The sequence below is a fragment of the Lygodium microphyllum genome, chromosome 7 (assembly GCF_053477565.2).
Source record: "Lygodium microphyllum isolate KBCC chromosome 7, Lygodium_microphyllum_v1.1.10, whole genome shotgun sequence".
Classification (NCBI taxonomy): Eukaryota; Viridiplantae; Streptophyta; class Polypodiopsida; order Schizaeales; family Lygodiaceae; genus Lygodium; species Lygodium microphyllum.
In genome coordinates this window covers 45,882,600-45,896,512 of record NC_141141.1, presented here as the reverse complement: position 1 = coordinate 45,896,512, position 13,913 = coordinate 45,882,600, and the positions used below count along the sequence as shown (strand labels likewise).

General features: G+C 41.1%; 1 pseudogene; it reads right to left on the bottom strand.

Annotated features, from left to right (window-relative positions):
- The window catches only part of LOC148033409 (plant UBX domain-containing protein 16-like), a 63,644-nt pseudogene extending 49,968 nt beyond the window's left edge, over window positions 1-13,676 (bottom strand).
- Window positions 13,677-13,913: the final 237 nt, after the last annotated feature.

Here is a 13,913-nt window from a genome sequence, read left to right as displayed (position 1 = left end):
ATATATTCACTCTACTACATCCTCAAGCTTTGATGTCTAAATCTTATCTCCTATCCTTACACCCATCATTTCTATATCATCTACACTCAAGGGATCATTTCCTATTTCCTCTCACATTGTTGAAACTTCTCATATCTCAAGTGTTTATTGGTTTTCTTCTCCTCCCCAAAGAATCACAACTCTTGATGCTCTTTACGTCTACACCCTACTCATTGTCCATCTTGGATATCTCCCAATGGCCTCTTCCCAAGATTTTTAAACTTACCCTCTTCCTCATCAATTTTTGCACATGCAAATAGCCCTTTCCCATTCATTCACTCTACACTATCTTCAAGCTTTGACATCAAAATCTTATATTATATTTTAGTACATGTCATTTCTATCTCCTCTATACCCATGGATTATCATTTTCCCTTTCTTCTCACACCTCTGAACCTTTTGACTTGTCAAAAAATCACTCACTTTCTCCTCCTTTCCAAAGAAGAAGAACTCTTGATGCTCTTTGCATCCATTCCCTACTCAAAAGTGGAAAGCTCCATGATACTAAACTACCACCCATCCTTGAGGTTGACAACACCAGCCATTCAAAAATCTCTTAAAGATCCAAATCAAGAAGTTTGGTGTCATGCAATGCATAACAAGATGATGGATCTACATCAAAACAACACTTTGGATCTAGTCCCTCTACCATTCAACAAGAATCTATTCTCTTGCAAATGGGTTCTAAGGTGCAAATATAATTTGGATAGCTCCACCTCAAACTTCAAAGCCCACAGAACAACTCGTGGTTTCTTAGAGGTATATCGTGTGGATTGTGCCACTTATACATACTCATCCACATTGAGCACAACTTCTTTTAGGATCCTTGTTGCCCTTGTTATAGATGTCAAGATCTTCAACTTCATCTTGTTGATATTAAAGCCACTTTTTTATATGGTGATCTATTTGAACATGTCTATATGGCCTAGCTCCCACACCTTTACAACCCCTAAAAATCCACCTATGTGTGCTAACTTTGCAAGGCCATTTATGGATTCAAACAAAGCCCTTGGTAGTGGTACTAGAAGATCCATATCTATCTTGTGAAGAATGATCTTCATCAAATCCTCAGGGAAGTTACTTTATGTATATCCTCTACATCACGTGCGTTCGAGGCCTATTTATAAATATCATTATCTGTGAATTTTTCATGAGTAAAACATAACCCTTTTCTATTCAATCTGTAAATAACCCCTTTATATTACACCCTTTTGTATGTAAAAAATGTATAAAAATGGTATTTTAAAAATACCTTATTTTGAACCCACGTGATGCACACATATATTCACGAGTAACTTACTCGAGATCAAATTAAAGATGAACACAATCTCTACATCTTCAATAATGATAATTTCTTCATTTCTTTTTTTAAAACTACTTTATTGACTAGAAAATAAAAGTGGTCACCTACTACCACATGCAATAACTCTCACCTAGCTCCTAGTGATTGTGGATCTCCCTACCACTCTTTTGTACTTGTATATATACCACATTGTAGTAGCTCTTCAATGTAGTTCTCTTATAGAGTAGTAATGCAATAGTAGTAGAGTACATTAAGCATGGCAAGTACCATTATTGGAGAGCTGATGATAATTGTCATTCTTTCTATGTGGATGTTTGATGGAAGTGGCTAGGGTCACTAGTTTGGAGGAGTTTCTTATGAGAAGCTCCTGCCTTTTGATTTTTGACACCAAATCGTAGATGGATTGAGAAGAGATAGAATGTGTGCTTTCATTGCTTATGAAAGCACACCAAGAAGGTGGTAAGGAGGAATGAAGAAGGGTGGCTTGGAGCTTCTCTAAGATCTCCAAGTCTATGATCAAAGCTTCATCAAGGAGAGTTTGCTTTACGAATGAAGTTAATGGTGTCTTTAATGTACCAAATAAGCCACTTCAAGGCTTTCCAATGAACTTGGGTAGGGTTTTGTAAGTACTTGGAGAGGGTATATCACACATAGCAAGGGTCATTTTGAGTACATGTGATAAGTTAGAAAGTGCATCCTAGAATTTGGATACATGCTCCTAGGAGGGGGAATGAGCATCATAATACTCAAGTTTAGTAGAGGTAGAATAGGAGTGAAGATAAGAGAGCAAGATTGAAATTGAAATTTATGAAAAAATTGAGTAACATACCCTTTTTAGTGGAGTCAAGTGGAGTGTTGATCCATTTTGATCTCGATACCTAGAAACTATGAGAGGGGACCATTGCTAGTATAAGAAACGTGGGCAACAACATGGATTTTGCACTCAACAATTGGATTTTGAATGGAACACTTACAAACATGAGAACTTCGATCACTTTTTGAATCTAATTATTTATCTATTCTAGCTCTAAACCAATTGTCCATCATTTCTCTTTATCCAAGAAAGAAAAGAATACAATATTGACTTTGAGGTATAGTGAGCTCACCTACTTACATTTCCCTATTGTATCTAGAGCATGAAGGCTCATCATTGGTTCCACACTTCATGTAATGAATTCCTCAAATGAACACATGAAATCATTCTTGTTTGCATGAAGCACATCACTAGTCAAAGAGAAATATGGAGAAGATGAAGGAGAAGAAGAATAAATACTAGAGCATTTCTTCGTCATGTCCCTCGTTGTCACACGGGATTCGTGTGGGGGTTCGTGAAAGTTACTTGCCAGGGATACTTTGAGATGGGAGAATGCAACAAAATAAAACTTATTTAGAAGAATTTTCTTTTTTGAATGAGGAAAACAAATTCTTGTTTAAAAATATTGGCAAGATACAGGTTTATAAGACTTTCGGATTTGATCTCAAGAGTTTTGGGAAAGACAAGGGTGAATTCTCAATCTGAGAAAGATGAGAAGAAGGTGGAATCAAGAAAGGCGAGGACCATTAATCTCGACTCGGAAGCCACTTCATGGAACTTGTTGACGATCTTCAAAAGTAGGCGAGAAGCTTTAAGCTCAAATCAAGCCAATCTTCATAGCGACTCGCGATGACAGAAACTTCGATGTAGGCAAGGGGCTTAAAGCTCGTCCTCAAGCCTTGTCTCCAAAATTCAATGGCGGTCTTTGAAGAAGGCAAGGGATTCAAGCTCAACCTCTAGCCTTTCACACTTTTTTTGATGGCCCCTCTCTCGAACTTGTTGACAAAGTTTCAAAGAAGCGAGGAACATTAAGCTCGACTCAAGAGCCTCTCTTCATACTCTTCTTGGAGAGATCAAGGAGTATATCCAAACCCCTCATACTCCTTTTCTTATATAGATTTTTCTACCTCACATTGAGACGATTTTTCTTACTTAAGCTTGTTTTAAAGCAAGCGTTTTTAGCAAAAACGATGGGCTTATTAGCTTAAAGCTTTTAAGCTTTGAACAATTAAAGCTAGCTTCAATCGAATACTTTTTCCACCTTTATGCATCTTCAACAACTGCCAATCTACGTTGAACAAACTCCCCTATTAGGCTACCATCATCATAAGCCATCAACTCTGCTTGCAAGCACTCATGCATGCTATCCTTCCTGTCATCACATCTATTGGCTTTCCTCTCATAACTGAGTACTCCACCTATGAGGCATGGGATTGATTGTGTGAGATGAAAAGATCTCCGATCAGCAGCTTCCTTGACCTGGGAGTAGCAAAAGGACCATAGCAATTGAATAGGATCAGCATGCATAAACCTCCTTTGACCTCTTTTACCATTTGGGAAGCGAATGACCATCCTACAGACTGTTGCATCTACCTGTCAGGTTCCTCTGGTAAAGGTGGATAATAACAACGTTTGCGAATGCTGCTATTCTCTTGTGAAGCTACTTCTACATCTTTCAAAGGAGTCTCACTTCTCCCATCAGCAGATTGAGGTTGACTTAATTCTACTGACTACTCCCGTGTATCCTGTTGAGGGCTGAAATGATGAACGGGTTGCCTCTTACCCATCCAACCTCCAATCCTCACTAAGAGAACTAAAGAGGGGCACCACCTAGCCAAAGGGAGGATGGGCTAGGACATCCCTATTCTCAAAGAGAATCAAGAGAGCCAAGACACAATTTTACAAGAGAGAATATATGTGCTAGACACCACATTGGAATATAAGAGAGAGAGATGAGAGGAGAGGGAGACAAGAGGAGAAGAGGTAGAGGAAGCTTGCCATTATGCTACATGGAATGAGAAGATGAGAAGAGAGGGAGATAATAGGAGAAGAGGCAGAGGAAGCTTGCCATTATACTACATAATAAAAGAACTTACTCATAGCTTACCTCAAAGAGATGAGGATATTGTAGAGTGCTCTCATGGACTTGTCATTGTCCTCCCTCCCTTCTTCATTCTCCATGGGCTTTTTATATAGCCTCCATGAGGGATTAGATTAAGCTAATCTTCTTGATTAACATAATCCTAGATGATGTATGGCATCTTTGAAAATATGGAGAGTAGTGGATGGGACAAGTCCCCACCTTGGTCATCATGCAAGAAGCCAAGGGTGGTGGTAGACAAAATAGAGAAATGGAGCTAGATTACAAGAGGTGGGTACCTAAAGCACATTATTATAATATATTTACAAGAAGGATAGAGTGGAAAGTTGGTGTGGTGAAAGAGAGAAGAAAATTGCATGTAGCCAGCAGTCTGCGCCTTCGTAACTTTAAATCCGTGAGGAATTTAAAAAAAGTTTCTTCTGCAACTTTGTAGACCAGGTTGAAACCGATCAGCCTTTGCAAGAACTTTCTTGAAATTCACTTTTTCTTGGGAGTTATTGAGATTATAAAAAATGGCTTTCAAAAGCTGCTTTGACTTTAGTCCCCCATATATATATAAATACATATAAGCATGTGACAAAAGGGGTCCATGCTTGTAAGCTTTTGTGCAAGATCCAAATGACACCATGATGTGGATATTGACTTGTGTGCTAGGGTGAGGTATCCTCTAATGATGGTGATAGATTCCAAATCTTAGTGATGCAGACGGAGCCCATGTGTAGTTGGAGGCTAGTCCTTTGAAAAATCTATGCATTCATTCAACTCCTAGGTGTAATCCATTTTCATTTTCACTAAGATAACCATCCCTTTTACCCTTTACATTGACATGCCTTCTAAGAACTTGTCCCCCCCATTTGCTAGAGTTATCATAATCGAGAAGCAATGTAGCATACCTAGTGCTTGAAGAGTAAACCCAAAGTGATATGGTAAGCTCTTGATAGGGGCTTTGGCCAAATTTTGTGGTAGTAATCCGGGTTGTAAAAAACCCGGATCATTAGCCCTTCCCTTAGGCTAGAGGTATTCATGCCTCTAGCTTGATAATGATGGTCCAATAGAGCAAGGAGGACTGCACCCCCTCATTGGTAGCTCTTCATTGAATGACTGCTCCAAAGTGTTCATATTTCTTTGAAAATAAGGCTTCAGTCGCCATCCATTTACCCTTGTCTTGTGAACCTTCCCATCCATGTCACCTAGCTTATAGCTGCCATTTGGATATCTCCTTATGACCATGAATGGCCCTTCCCACTTGAACACAAGTTTAGCATCCTTTCTGTTATCAAAGTGGTTATCATAGCGTAGCACAAGTGATCCTTCCCTTATGTGTTTGCTAGCCAGCTTCTTATTAAAGGTCTTCCTCCTCTCTTCAGCCTGCATGGAATAGTGTTGGACTGTTGCTTCTGTATCTAACTCCAGCCTCTCTAGATCCAAGATCCTTTCCTCTAACTTCTTATCTTGATTCTTCTCTTGACTGGCTACTAAAACACGCAAACTGGCCAGTTCCACCTCTATAGGAAGCAAAGCTTCTTGGCCATAGACGAGGTGAAATGGAGTATAGCCAAGCAAGGTTCTAAATGAAGTCCTGTAGGCTCAAAGAGCTGCATTCAATTTTTTATCCCAGTGCTTGGGGTGCATGTGTACCTGCTTGGTAATTATCTTACAAATCAGCCCATTCACTTTTTCGACCAAACCATTACACTGTGGATAGTAGAGAGTAGAATGCATGTGCTTGATTTTTAGCCTTTCCATTAGCTCCCCTACTAGGTTTGCCCTAAAACCAGGACCCCGATCAGAGATAATTTCCAAAGATGTGCCAAACCTGCAACAAATATTTTCAAACATAAATTTTCCCACTTCTTGGGCTGTGATCCTACTAGTTGCTGAAGCCTCTGCCCACCTCGTCATGTAGTCCACTCCCATTATGATGTATTCCTTGCCAGATTGAGTTCGTGGGAGTGGCCCTATTGCATCAATTCCCCATTTCTCAAATGGGCCATATGTAGTTATGGGATTTTGTTCCTCATGCACTAGCTTCCTTGGTCCGGCCTTTTGGCAATCGTCACAAGTGCGGCACCAATTTTGCACATCTTGATGTAGACTAGGCCACACAAAACCGGCTTGGAGAATCTTTCTGCTGGTTATTTCTTGAGCAAAATGTCCGCTACAAACCTCTTCATGGCAGCTCTTAATCACATCTATAATCTCCTTTGATGTTGGCACGCTTCTAAGCACTGCATCCTTTCCTTTGCAATACAACACATCATTTATCAAGCGGTATTTAGTGGCCTTAGTAGCTAGCCACCTTTTCTCACTTTTACTCATATGTGTAGGTGCCTCACCTTGCTCAAGAAAATAAAGCACATCTTGTAGTTGAAACTTACCCTGAAACAAGGGAAGCTTTACTGTAATGATGCCCACCATTACCTCTTTCAATTTTTCAGCTGCTAGAGCATCTGCGTCGCCATTTGTGCGCCTTGGCACAAAATAGATTTGGGCTTTCTGTAGCTTTCTTATGAGAGTTTTAGCTTCCCTCATTTTCACTGCTAAGTTATCATTTTTACAAGCCCAGATTCCTTTCATTTGCTTAACAATGAGCATAGAATCCCCAAAAACATTAAGTCGAGTGACACCATGTGAAAGACACCACCTCAAACCTAAAAGCAAGGCTTGATATTCTGCCTCATTATTAGAATGGACATCCTCCAAGCTAATACCTTCTCCATAAAGTTTGTCACCTTCAGGACTGAACACCACTATTCCTGTTGCCGCTTTGTCTTTAATACGCTTGTAGGCTCCATCAAAGTAGAGGGCATGGGCATTCTCCACCCGTGGCGGCTCCTCAAGAGGAGGTGTCTCCTCTTTTACCTTTCCCTTCTTCTTTTCCTTCTTTTGATGGCATCTATGGGTCAACAAATCAGCTAGGCAAGCTCGAGTAGAATCCTCCACCTTGAAGGTGTAGTCAAACTCTTGGAGTTGTATCACCCACTTAGCGATTCTAGCTGAAACATCCATGTGCTGTAAGACATAGGGAAAATGCTCTTCTGTCGTGATCACTGTGAATGGCCTAGGGAGAAGATAAGGACGAAACTTTCTTACAGCAAACATTAGAGACAAAACCATCACCTCGACCATCTTGTACCCTCGTTCTGATGCTGTCATTACTCTACTAGAAAAGTAAACTGGTCTCATTAGGCCAGTTTTAGCATCCTTTTGTATTAGTGCTGCCCCTAGAGCATCTTCCCCAAAACTCGGATTGACAAAAAACTCCTGATCCCAACAAGGCTGTAAAATTATAGGAAGGGTGCTAAGAGCCTTCTTCACCTCGTGAAAGCACCTTTCGTTGTCGTCACTCCATAGAAGCTCCTCAGAGTGGGTTAACTGTTGTAGTGGAAATATTAATTGGAAGAGGAGATGAATGAACCGCCCCATATATCACACCTTCTGAATGAAAGAGGTTAGTTGCTTCACAGAAGATGGTGATGGCACCGCCAATAGGGCCTTAACTTTGTTTGGATCTGCTTCAATGCCCCTCTCACTTACGACATGCCCTAACAAAGTTACACTGCTTTCGCCAATGCGACACTTCTCATGGTTTAATTGCCCCCCCATTTGTGCAAGGCGGTTGAAAGCTTCATCCACCTTTCCTAGATGTAAAGCCTTAGAACTATAAATACAAAAATCATCAATAAAGACCCTGATGGATTTTCCAAAATATGGTTGGAAGACATAATTCATGAAGCGCTGGAAGGTAGTTGGGGCATTTGTTAATCCAAATGGCATTACTTTGTAAGCAAAACAACCCCAAGGTGTAATGAAGGTGGTCTTCTGTTGATCCTCCTCAGCTATTCGGATCTGGAAATAACCTGAATACCCATCACAAATAGTGTATCTCTCATGCCCGGCCACCTCGTTGAGTATTTCATCCTGAAAGGGAAGAGGAAAGTGATCTCTCTTAGTTGCGGCATTTAGCGGCTTGTAATCCACACAAATCCTCAATTTTCCATTCTTCTTAGGTATCACCACCATAGGTGAAACCCACTCTGAGTCCCCTATTGGATAGTTGAAGCCTGCCTTTAAAAGTCGTTGCACCTCAGTGAGTAGAGCGTTTTGTTGAACTACTCCCAATCGTCGTAGTCGCTGCACCATTGGCCGTGCTCCCTCTTTTAGATTAATGTGATGTTGTACTGCTGTCACACCTGTGATGTGTTCATAATCAGAAATAAAAAGTGCAGAGTATTTTATCACCACTTCCATGTAGGCTGCCTTCTCCTCAACTGATAGATCCTTAGCCAACACTTTTTCTAACCCCTCCTTCTTGACCTTTGGAAGCTGCTGCGAAATTTCACTACCAGAAGGCCCTTTTAATGTAATCCCCATCACTTCTACAGAGCTTTCTTCCTCCTCATTAGAAGACTCTCCCTCTGTCATAGATGACCAACCCTCACTGGAACTCCATTCATCAGCGGTGGTTTCTAACACAAGATCCTCCTGTCGGCCCTCCTTCATGTTGTAGATAGTGCTCTTCCATTTTTTATGCAGCCCCTTTTGTGGCCTTAGCTCTAAAGCCCCTGTCTCCCAATCTTGTCTGGCTTTCATTCCCATTAGCCATGGTCGCCCAAGAATGAGCGGATAGCCGTCCCCTTTCATTGGCATCACATACATGTCAAGCTCCAATTGCACTCCACACACCTTTACCTTGACTTTGTTTATAACTCCCAAACAATTTACTACTACATTGTTAGCCATTTTGGCCCCAAATTTAGTAGTTTCATTTACCTCTAATCCCAAACGATGCATCAACTTTTCTGTCATGACACAAATCTCTGCACCTCCATCCACATATGTCTTTGACACTCTCTGTCCATTGATTTCGGCTTCCACTAGAGGCACAATATCTTTCATCTTTCTAGCCTGGATTGCATTCACATGTCTATTCTTCATGGATCTAATGCTTACCATCTTGGACCATTGTCATCGCACTGTTGGAGATAGATATAGTAATTGTGGCCATGAAAATTTTGGCCCTTGATTCTTCATATCAGCAAGCAAATCATAAGCTTTAGTACCTTTACCCAGGGAAAAATCATCTGGCTCAATGTATCGGCGTGAGCGAGCCCTCCTCTTTTTAATGTTGCGTGTCTTTGCAGCCATTGATGACTCTGCCTCCTCTTCCATATTTTCAACCTCCTTTGGTGGTGTAGGTTCCATTCTCTCAATTCTCTAGGCTTTCTTCACCGGCATTGCTTCAACCTCTACTACTTTGGCCTTCCCTTTGACATCACTCTCATCTAAACTAATTATCCTAACATCATGATTCTCTGGCGGTTGGACAGGCAAGGGCGGCACCTCTGCAAGTGGTCGAGGATGCTGGAGAACTTGAACTGGTGGTGGAGGCCTTGGATTCGGTGGAACAAACCTTTCCCTAGGTGGTGTCACTTGTTGTCCCCTCCTTGGTTGGAACCCATTTCCTGGAAAACGCATGGGATGAGGGCAAAAGTACATACCATGGCTAGTCTCCCCACAATTATAGCAAACATACTCTCTTTCTTGCCTCCTTGGACCTCGATTGCCTTCATTTATGAGGAGAGGGGGTCACACTCCTTGCACCAAATTTAACGAAAGGCTTTCAAGTTGATTAGTAATGCGTTGTAGGAGCTCTTGCTGTGGTATCTCCGATTCAGGTAGGGCCTCTGCTATTTCTCTAGGCCTTGGCATGGTTGGTAAAACCTGTATGGGCTCAACTCCCCCCTTCAACTGGGCTTGATACTTCAATTTTCTATCTTTCTCCCTCCCATAAGTGACTGATTCTTCATAGGATGTGGGAAACTTTCCTTTGACCTTATCCCTTAGTAGAGGGTGGAGTCCGGCTAGAAAGCAATCTTTCTTAAGGCAATCAGGTACTCTTTCTCCCTCGGCTAAAGAGGCTGTCCATTTATCCCACAATTTTATAAACATGCCTTCATAGGTTTGGTATTCCCCTGCTACGGTTTGGCGAAGATCTAAGAGCTGTCTCCAAATATCTTCAGGTGGCTTTGTATCTTGGTACTTGTGTATGAATGCGGTCTTGAGATCCTCCCAATTACCCCTTGTAGCCTTCGGGAGAGCTTGATACCACACTCGAGCATCACCTTTTAGAACTAAAGAGAAGGCCCGTACTTTGGTTGCTTCATCATCCTGGCCTGTGACTAGGAAGGCCATTTCCAAGTCATCCAAAAAGTCTAGAGCTTTCTCCCCTTTGTGCCCAAAAAAACTTGGAAATGCCATGTTGCCTTAGTAGAGTATGAAGATGAAAACGTCTAGACTTAAGTTGTATTTTATAAGGGGAAGGATGAATGGGTTCACAGATGCATTGATTTCAGCAAGACGTCTAGGCCCCAGTATGCTTCTAATAATGCCTTGGAATCTAAGTTTTGTGCTAGCTACAATATGCACAGTTTGCATAGCAAGTGGGCGGATAGGTCCATACAACTCGTTCTGATTCATGAGAAACTATTATAATAGGATAAATACATGTACATTGAAGGATGCATTGTAGTCTAGCATTGGGAAGATTATAGGTTCTGGTGATACAAGAATCTCCCTTAATCTTTCAGCCCCAAAGCACATGACAAGACGCTGCTGGAAGAAAATCTTCCTACTGATGCACACATTAACTCGGATGTTTTGTACAGAGTGAAAGGTGTAGAAATTCGGGCCATTATTATTATTCATGAGTGGAGACTACTTAAGGAAGTAGAGAGAATGCACTTTCTTGAATTATGAAGAATTTTTCCCGGAGTGTTTCTTTTTGGAACCCACCAACTTTGCTATACGGAGAATTTTCTCACCAGTAATTGTTCTTGCCTTGGTGTGTCCATCCTCGGCGACATATATTTCATAAGGTGTGATGGCCATCTTTTCAACCACACCCAACCTTCGAGCTAACAACAGTTGAAGGTAGTCTCCATACTTTGCACTTTTACAAAACTCCACACCGTTCATGCATAGTTGTCCTCCTTTGATATGGATTAGGCCAGAGAGAGAGAGGGATTTGATGATTTGGAGACAAGGACCTCTCAGAAGGGCCTTCACTTTGTTTGCAAAATACTCACCACAATTATGAGAACCTAGCAATTGATGGCGACATAATTTTTCCCTTGTGAGATAATGGAATTTCTAAAGTGAACACCTTTTACCCGCATGCGTGCCGTCATCCAATAGGCATACTTTCTTTCTTGAGCTTCTTTAGGAGACAATTTTGGGAGTCGTGGACTTCGACCAGCTTCAAACATAGTTGGTGAAGGCGTTGAGGAAGAGCCACTTGGGGAACTTGTTGTAGAGGATGCACCACTATGTGTTGTATCATTCCACATAAGGAGGTAGAGAATTGTGGTTGAGAATGTCCTTAGTGGGGGCACCAAAAATGAGGGCTGAAATGATGAACGGGTTACCTCTTACCCATCCAACCTCCAATCCTCACTAAGAGAACTAAAGAGGGGCACCACCTAGCCAAAGGGAGGATGGGCTAGGACATCCCTATTCTCAAAGAGAATCAAGAGAGCCAAGACACAATTTTACAAGAGAGAATATATGTGCTAGACACCACATTGGAATATAAGAGAGAGAGATGAGAGGAGAGGGAGACAAGAGGAGAAGAGGTAGAAGAAGCTTGCCATTATGCTACATGGAATGAGAAGATGAGAAGAGAGGGAGATAATAGGAGAAGGGGTAGAGGAAGCTTGCCATTATGCTACATGGAATGAGAAGAGGAGAAGAGAGGGAGATAATAGGAGAAGAGGTAGAGGAAGCTTGCCATTATACTACATAATAAAAGAACTTACTCATAGCTTACCTCAAAGAGTTGAGGATATTGTAGAGTGCTCTCATGGACTTGTCATTGTCCTCCCTCCCTTCTTCATTCTCCATGGGCTCTTTATATAGCCTCCATGAGGGATTAGATTAAGCTAATCTTCTTGATTAACATAATCCTAGATGATGTATGGCATCTTTGAAAATATGGAGAGTAGTGGATGGGACAAGTCCCCACCTTGGTCATCATGCAAGAAGCCAAGGGTGGTGGTAGACAAAATAGAGAAATGGAGCTAGATTACAAGAGGTGGGTACCTAAAGCACATTATTATAATATATTTACAAGAAGGATAGAGTGGAAAGTTGGTGTGGTGAAAGAGAGAAGAAAATTGCATGTAGCCAGCAGTCTGCGCCTTTGTAACTTTAAATCCGTGAGGAATTTGAAAAAAGTTTCTTCTGCAACTTTGTAGACCAGGTTGAAACCGATCAGCCTTTGCAAGAACTTTCTTGAAATTCACTTTTTCTTGGGAGTTATTGAGATTATAAAAAATGGCTTTCAAAAGCTGCTTTGACTTTAGTCCCCCATATGTATATAAATACATATAAGCATGTGACAAAAGGGGTCCATGCTTGTAAGCTTTTGTGCAAGATCCAAATGACACCATGATGTGGATATTGACTTGTGTGCTAGGGTGAGGTGTCCTCTAATGATGGTGATAGATTCCAAATCTTAGTGATACAGACGGAGCCCATGTGTAGTTGGAGGCTAGTCCTTTGAAAAATCTATGCATTCACTCAACTCCTAGGTGTAATCCATTTTCATCTTCACTAAGATAACCATCCCTTTTACCCTTTACATTGACATGCCTTCTAAGAACTTGTTCCCCCCATTTGCTAGAGTTATCATAATCGAGAAGCAATGTAGCATACCTAGTGCTTGAAGAGTAAACCCAAAGTGATATAGTAAGCTTTTGATAGGGGCTTTGGCCAAATTTTGTGGTAGTAATCCGGGTTGTAAAAAACCCAGATCACTGTAAGGAGGCAACAAGGCCTGTTGAAGTTCCTCCTCCTCCTCTACATGAGACTTTGGGTATACTTGATGACATGTAATTTGATTCTCTTGGTTGCTAAGATGGATGAATATTCATATGCTATTGCTCCAAAGGTCCTTTATCCTTGTACGACACAATATCCTCCAAAAGGCGTTTAGCCCCTATCATGCCTTCCCATGATCGCATCCACTGGCCAGTTATAGGATCCAAAATCATCAATGTCGGCATCTTTGATAGTTTATAGTATGTGCACACTTTTCTTCCCTCCTCTGTATCATAATAAACAATGTAGCTTGAAAACTCCTTAGTGGACTGCAAGTTTATAAGCAACCATTTTTCTTGTGTTGCCGCCTCTATTATTGCATGTTCAAAAGAGCCTTGAAACATAAGGGAAAATGGAGACCTGTAAAGAGCAGCCAAGCTATCTTTGTTTCCATCCATAGCACTTGCACCATTTGCCTCAATACGAGCGTGAACATTTGCTTCATTTTGAAAATTTTGAAAAGTATTCACTGAAGAAGGCTAGTTGGAAGTCTGTGCCATGTGATGTGCTTGTTATTGAAACACATGAAGCAGCTCCATAATTTTAGTTTTGACTACTTAGTCCCATGTCATGACCAACATAGAGTTTGCAAGCCTCCATAATTTCTCAATATGCCCTTTTAGCTTTTGTAGGCTGCTAAATGTTGAACCAATTTCACATATGAAGAGACATATCATCTGCACTAGCAACATTCGAATTACAAGTCAACATGGGGAAAGTCCAAAGTGAAGGATCAATAGTACGACCTTTTCCTTTAGTCTTTGAGTCTTCAAAAT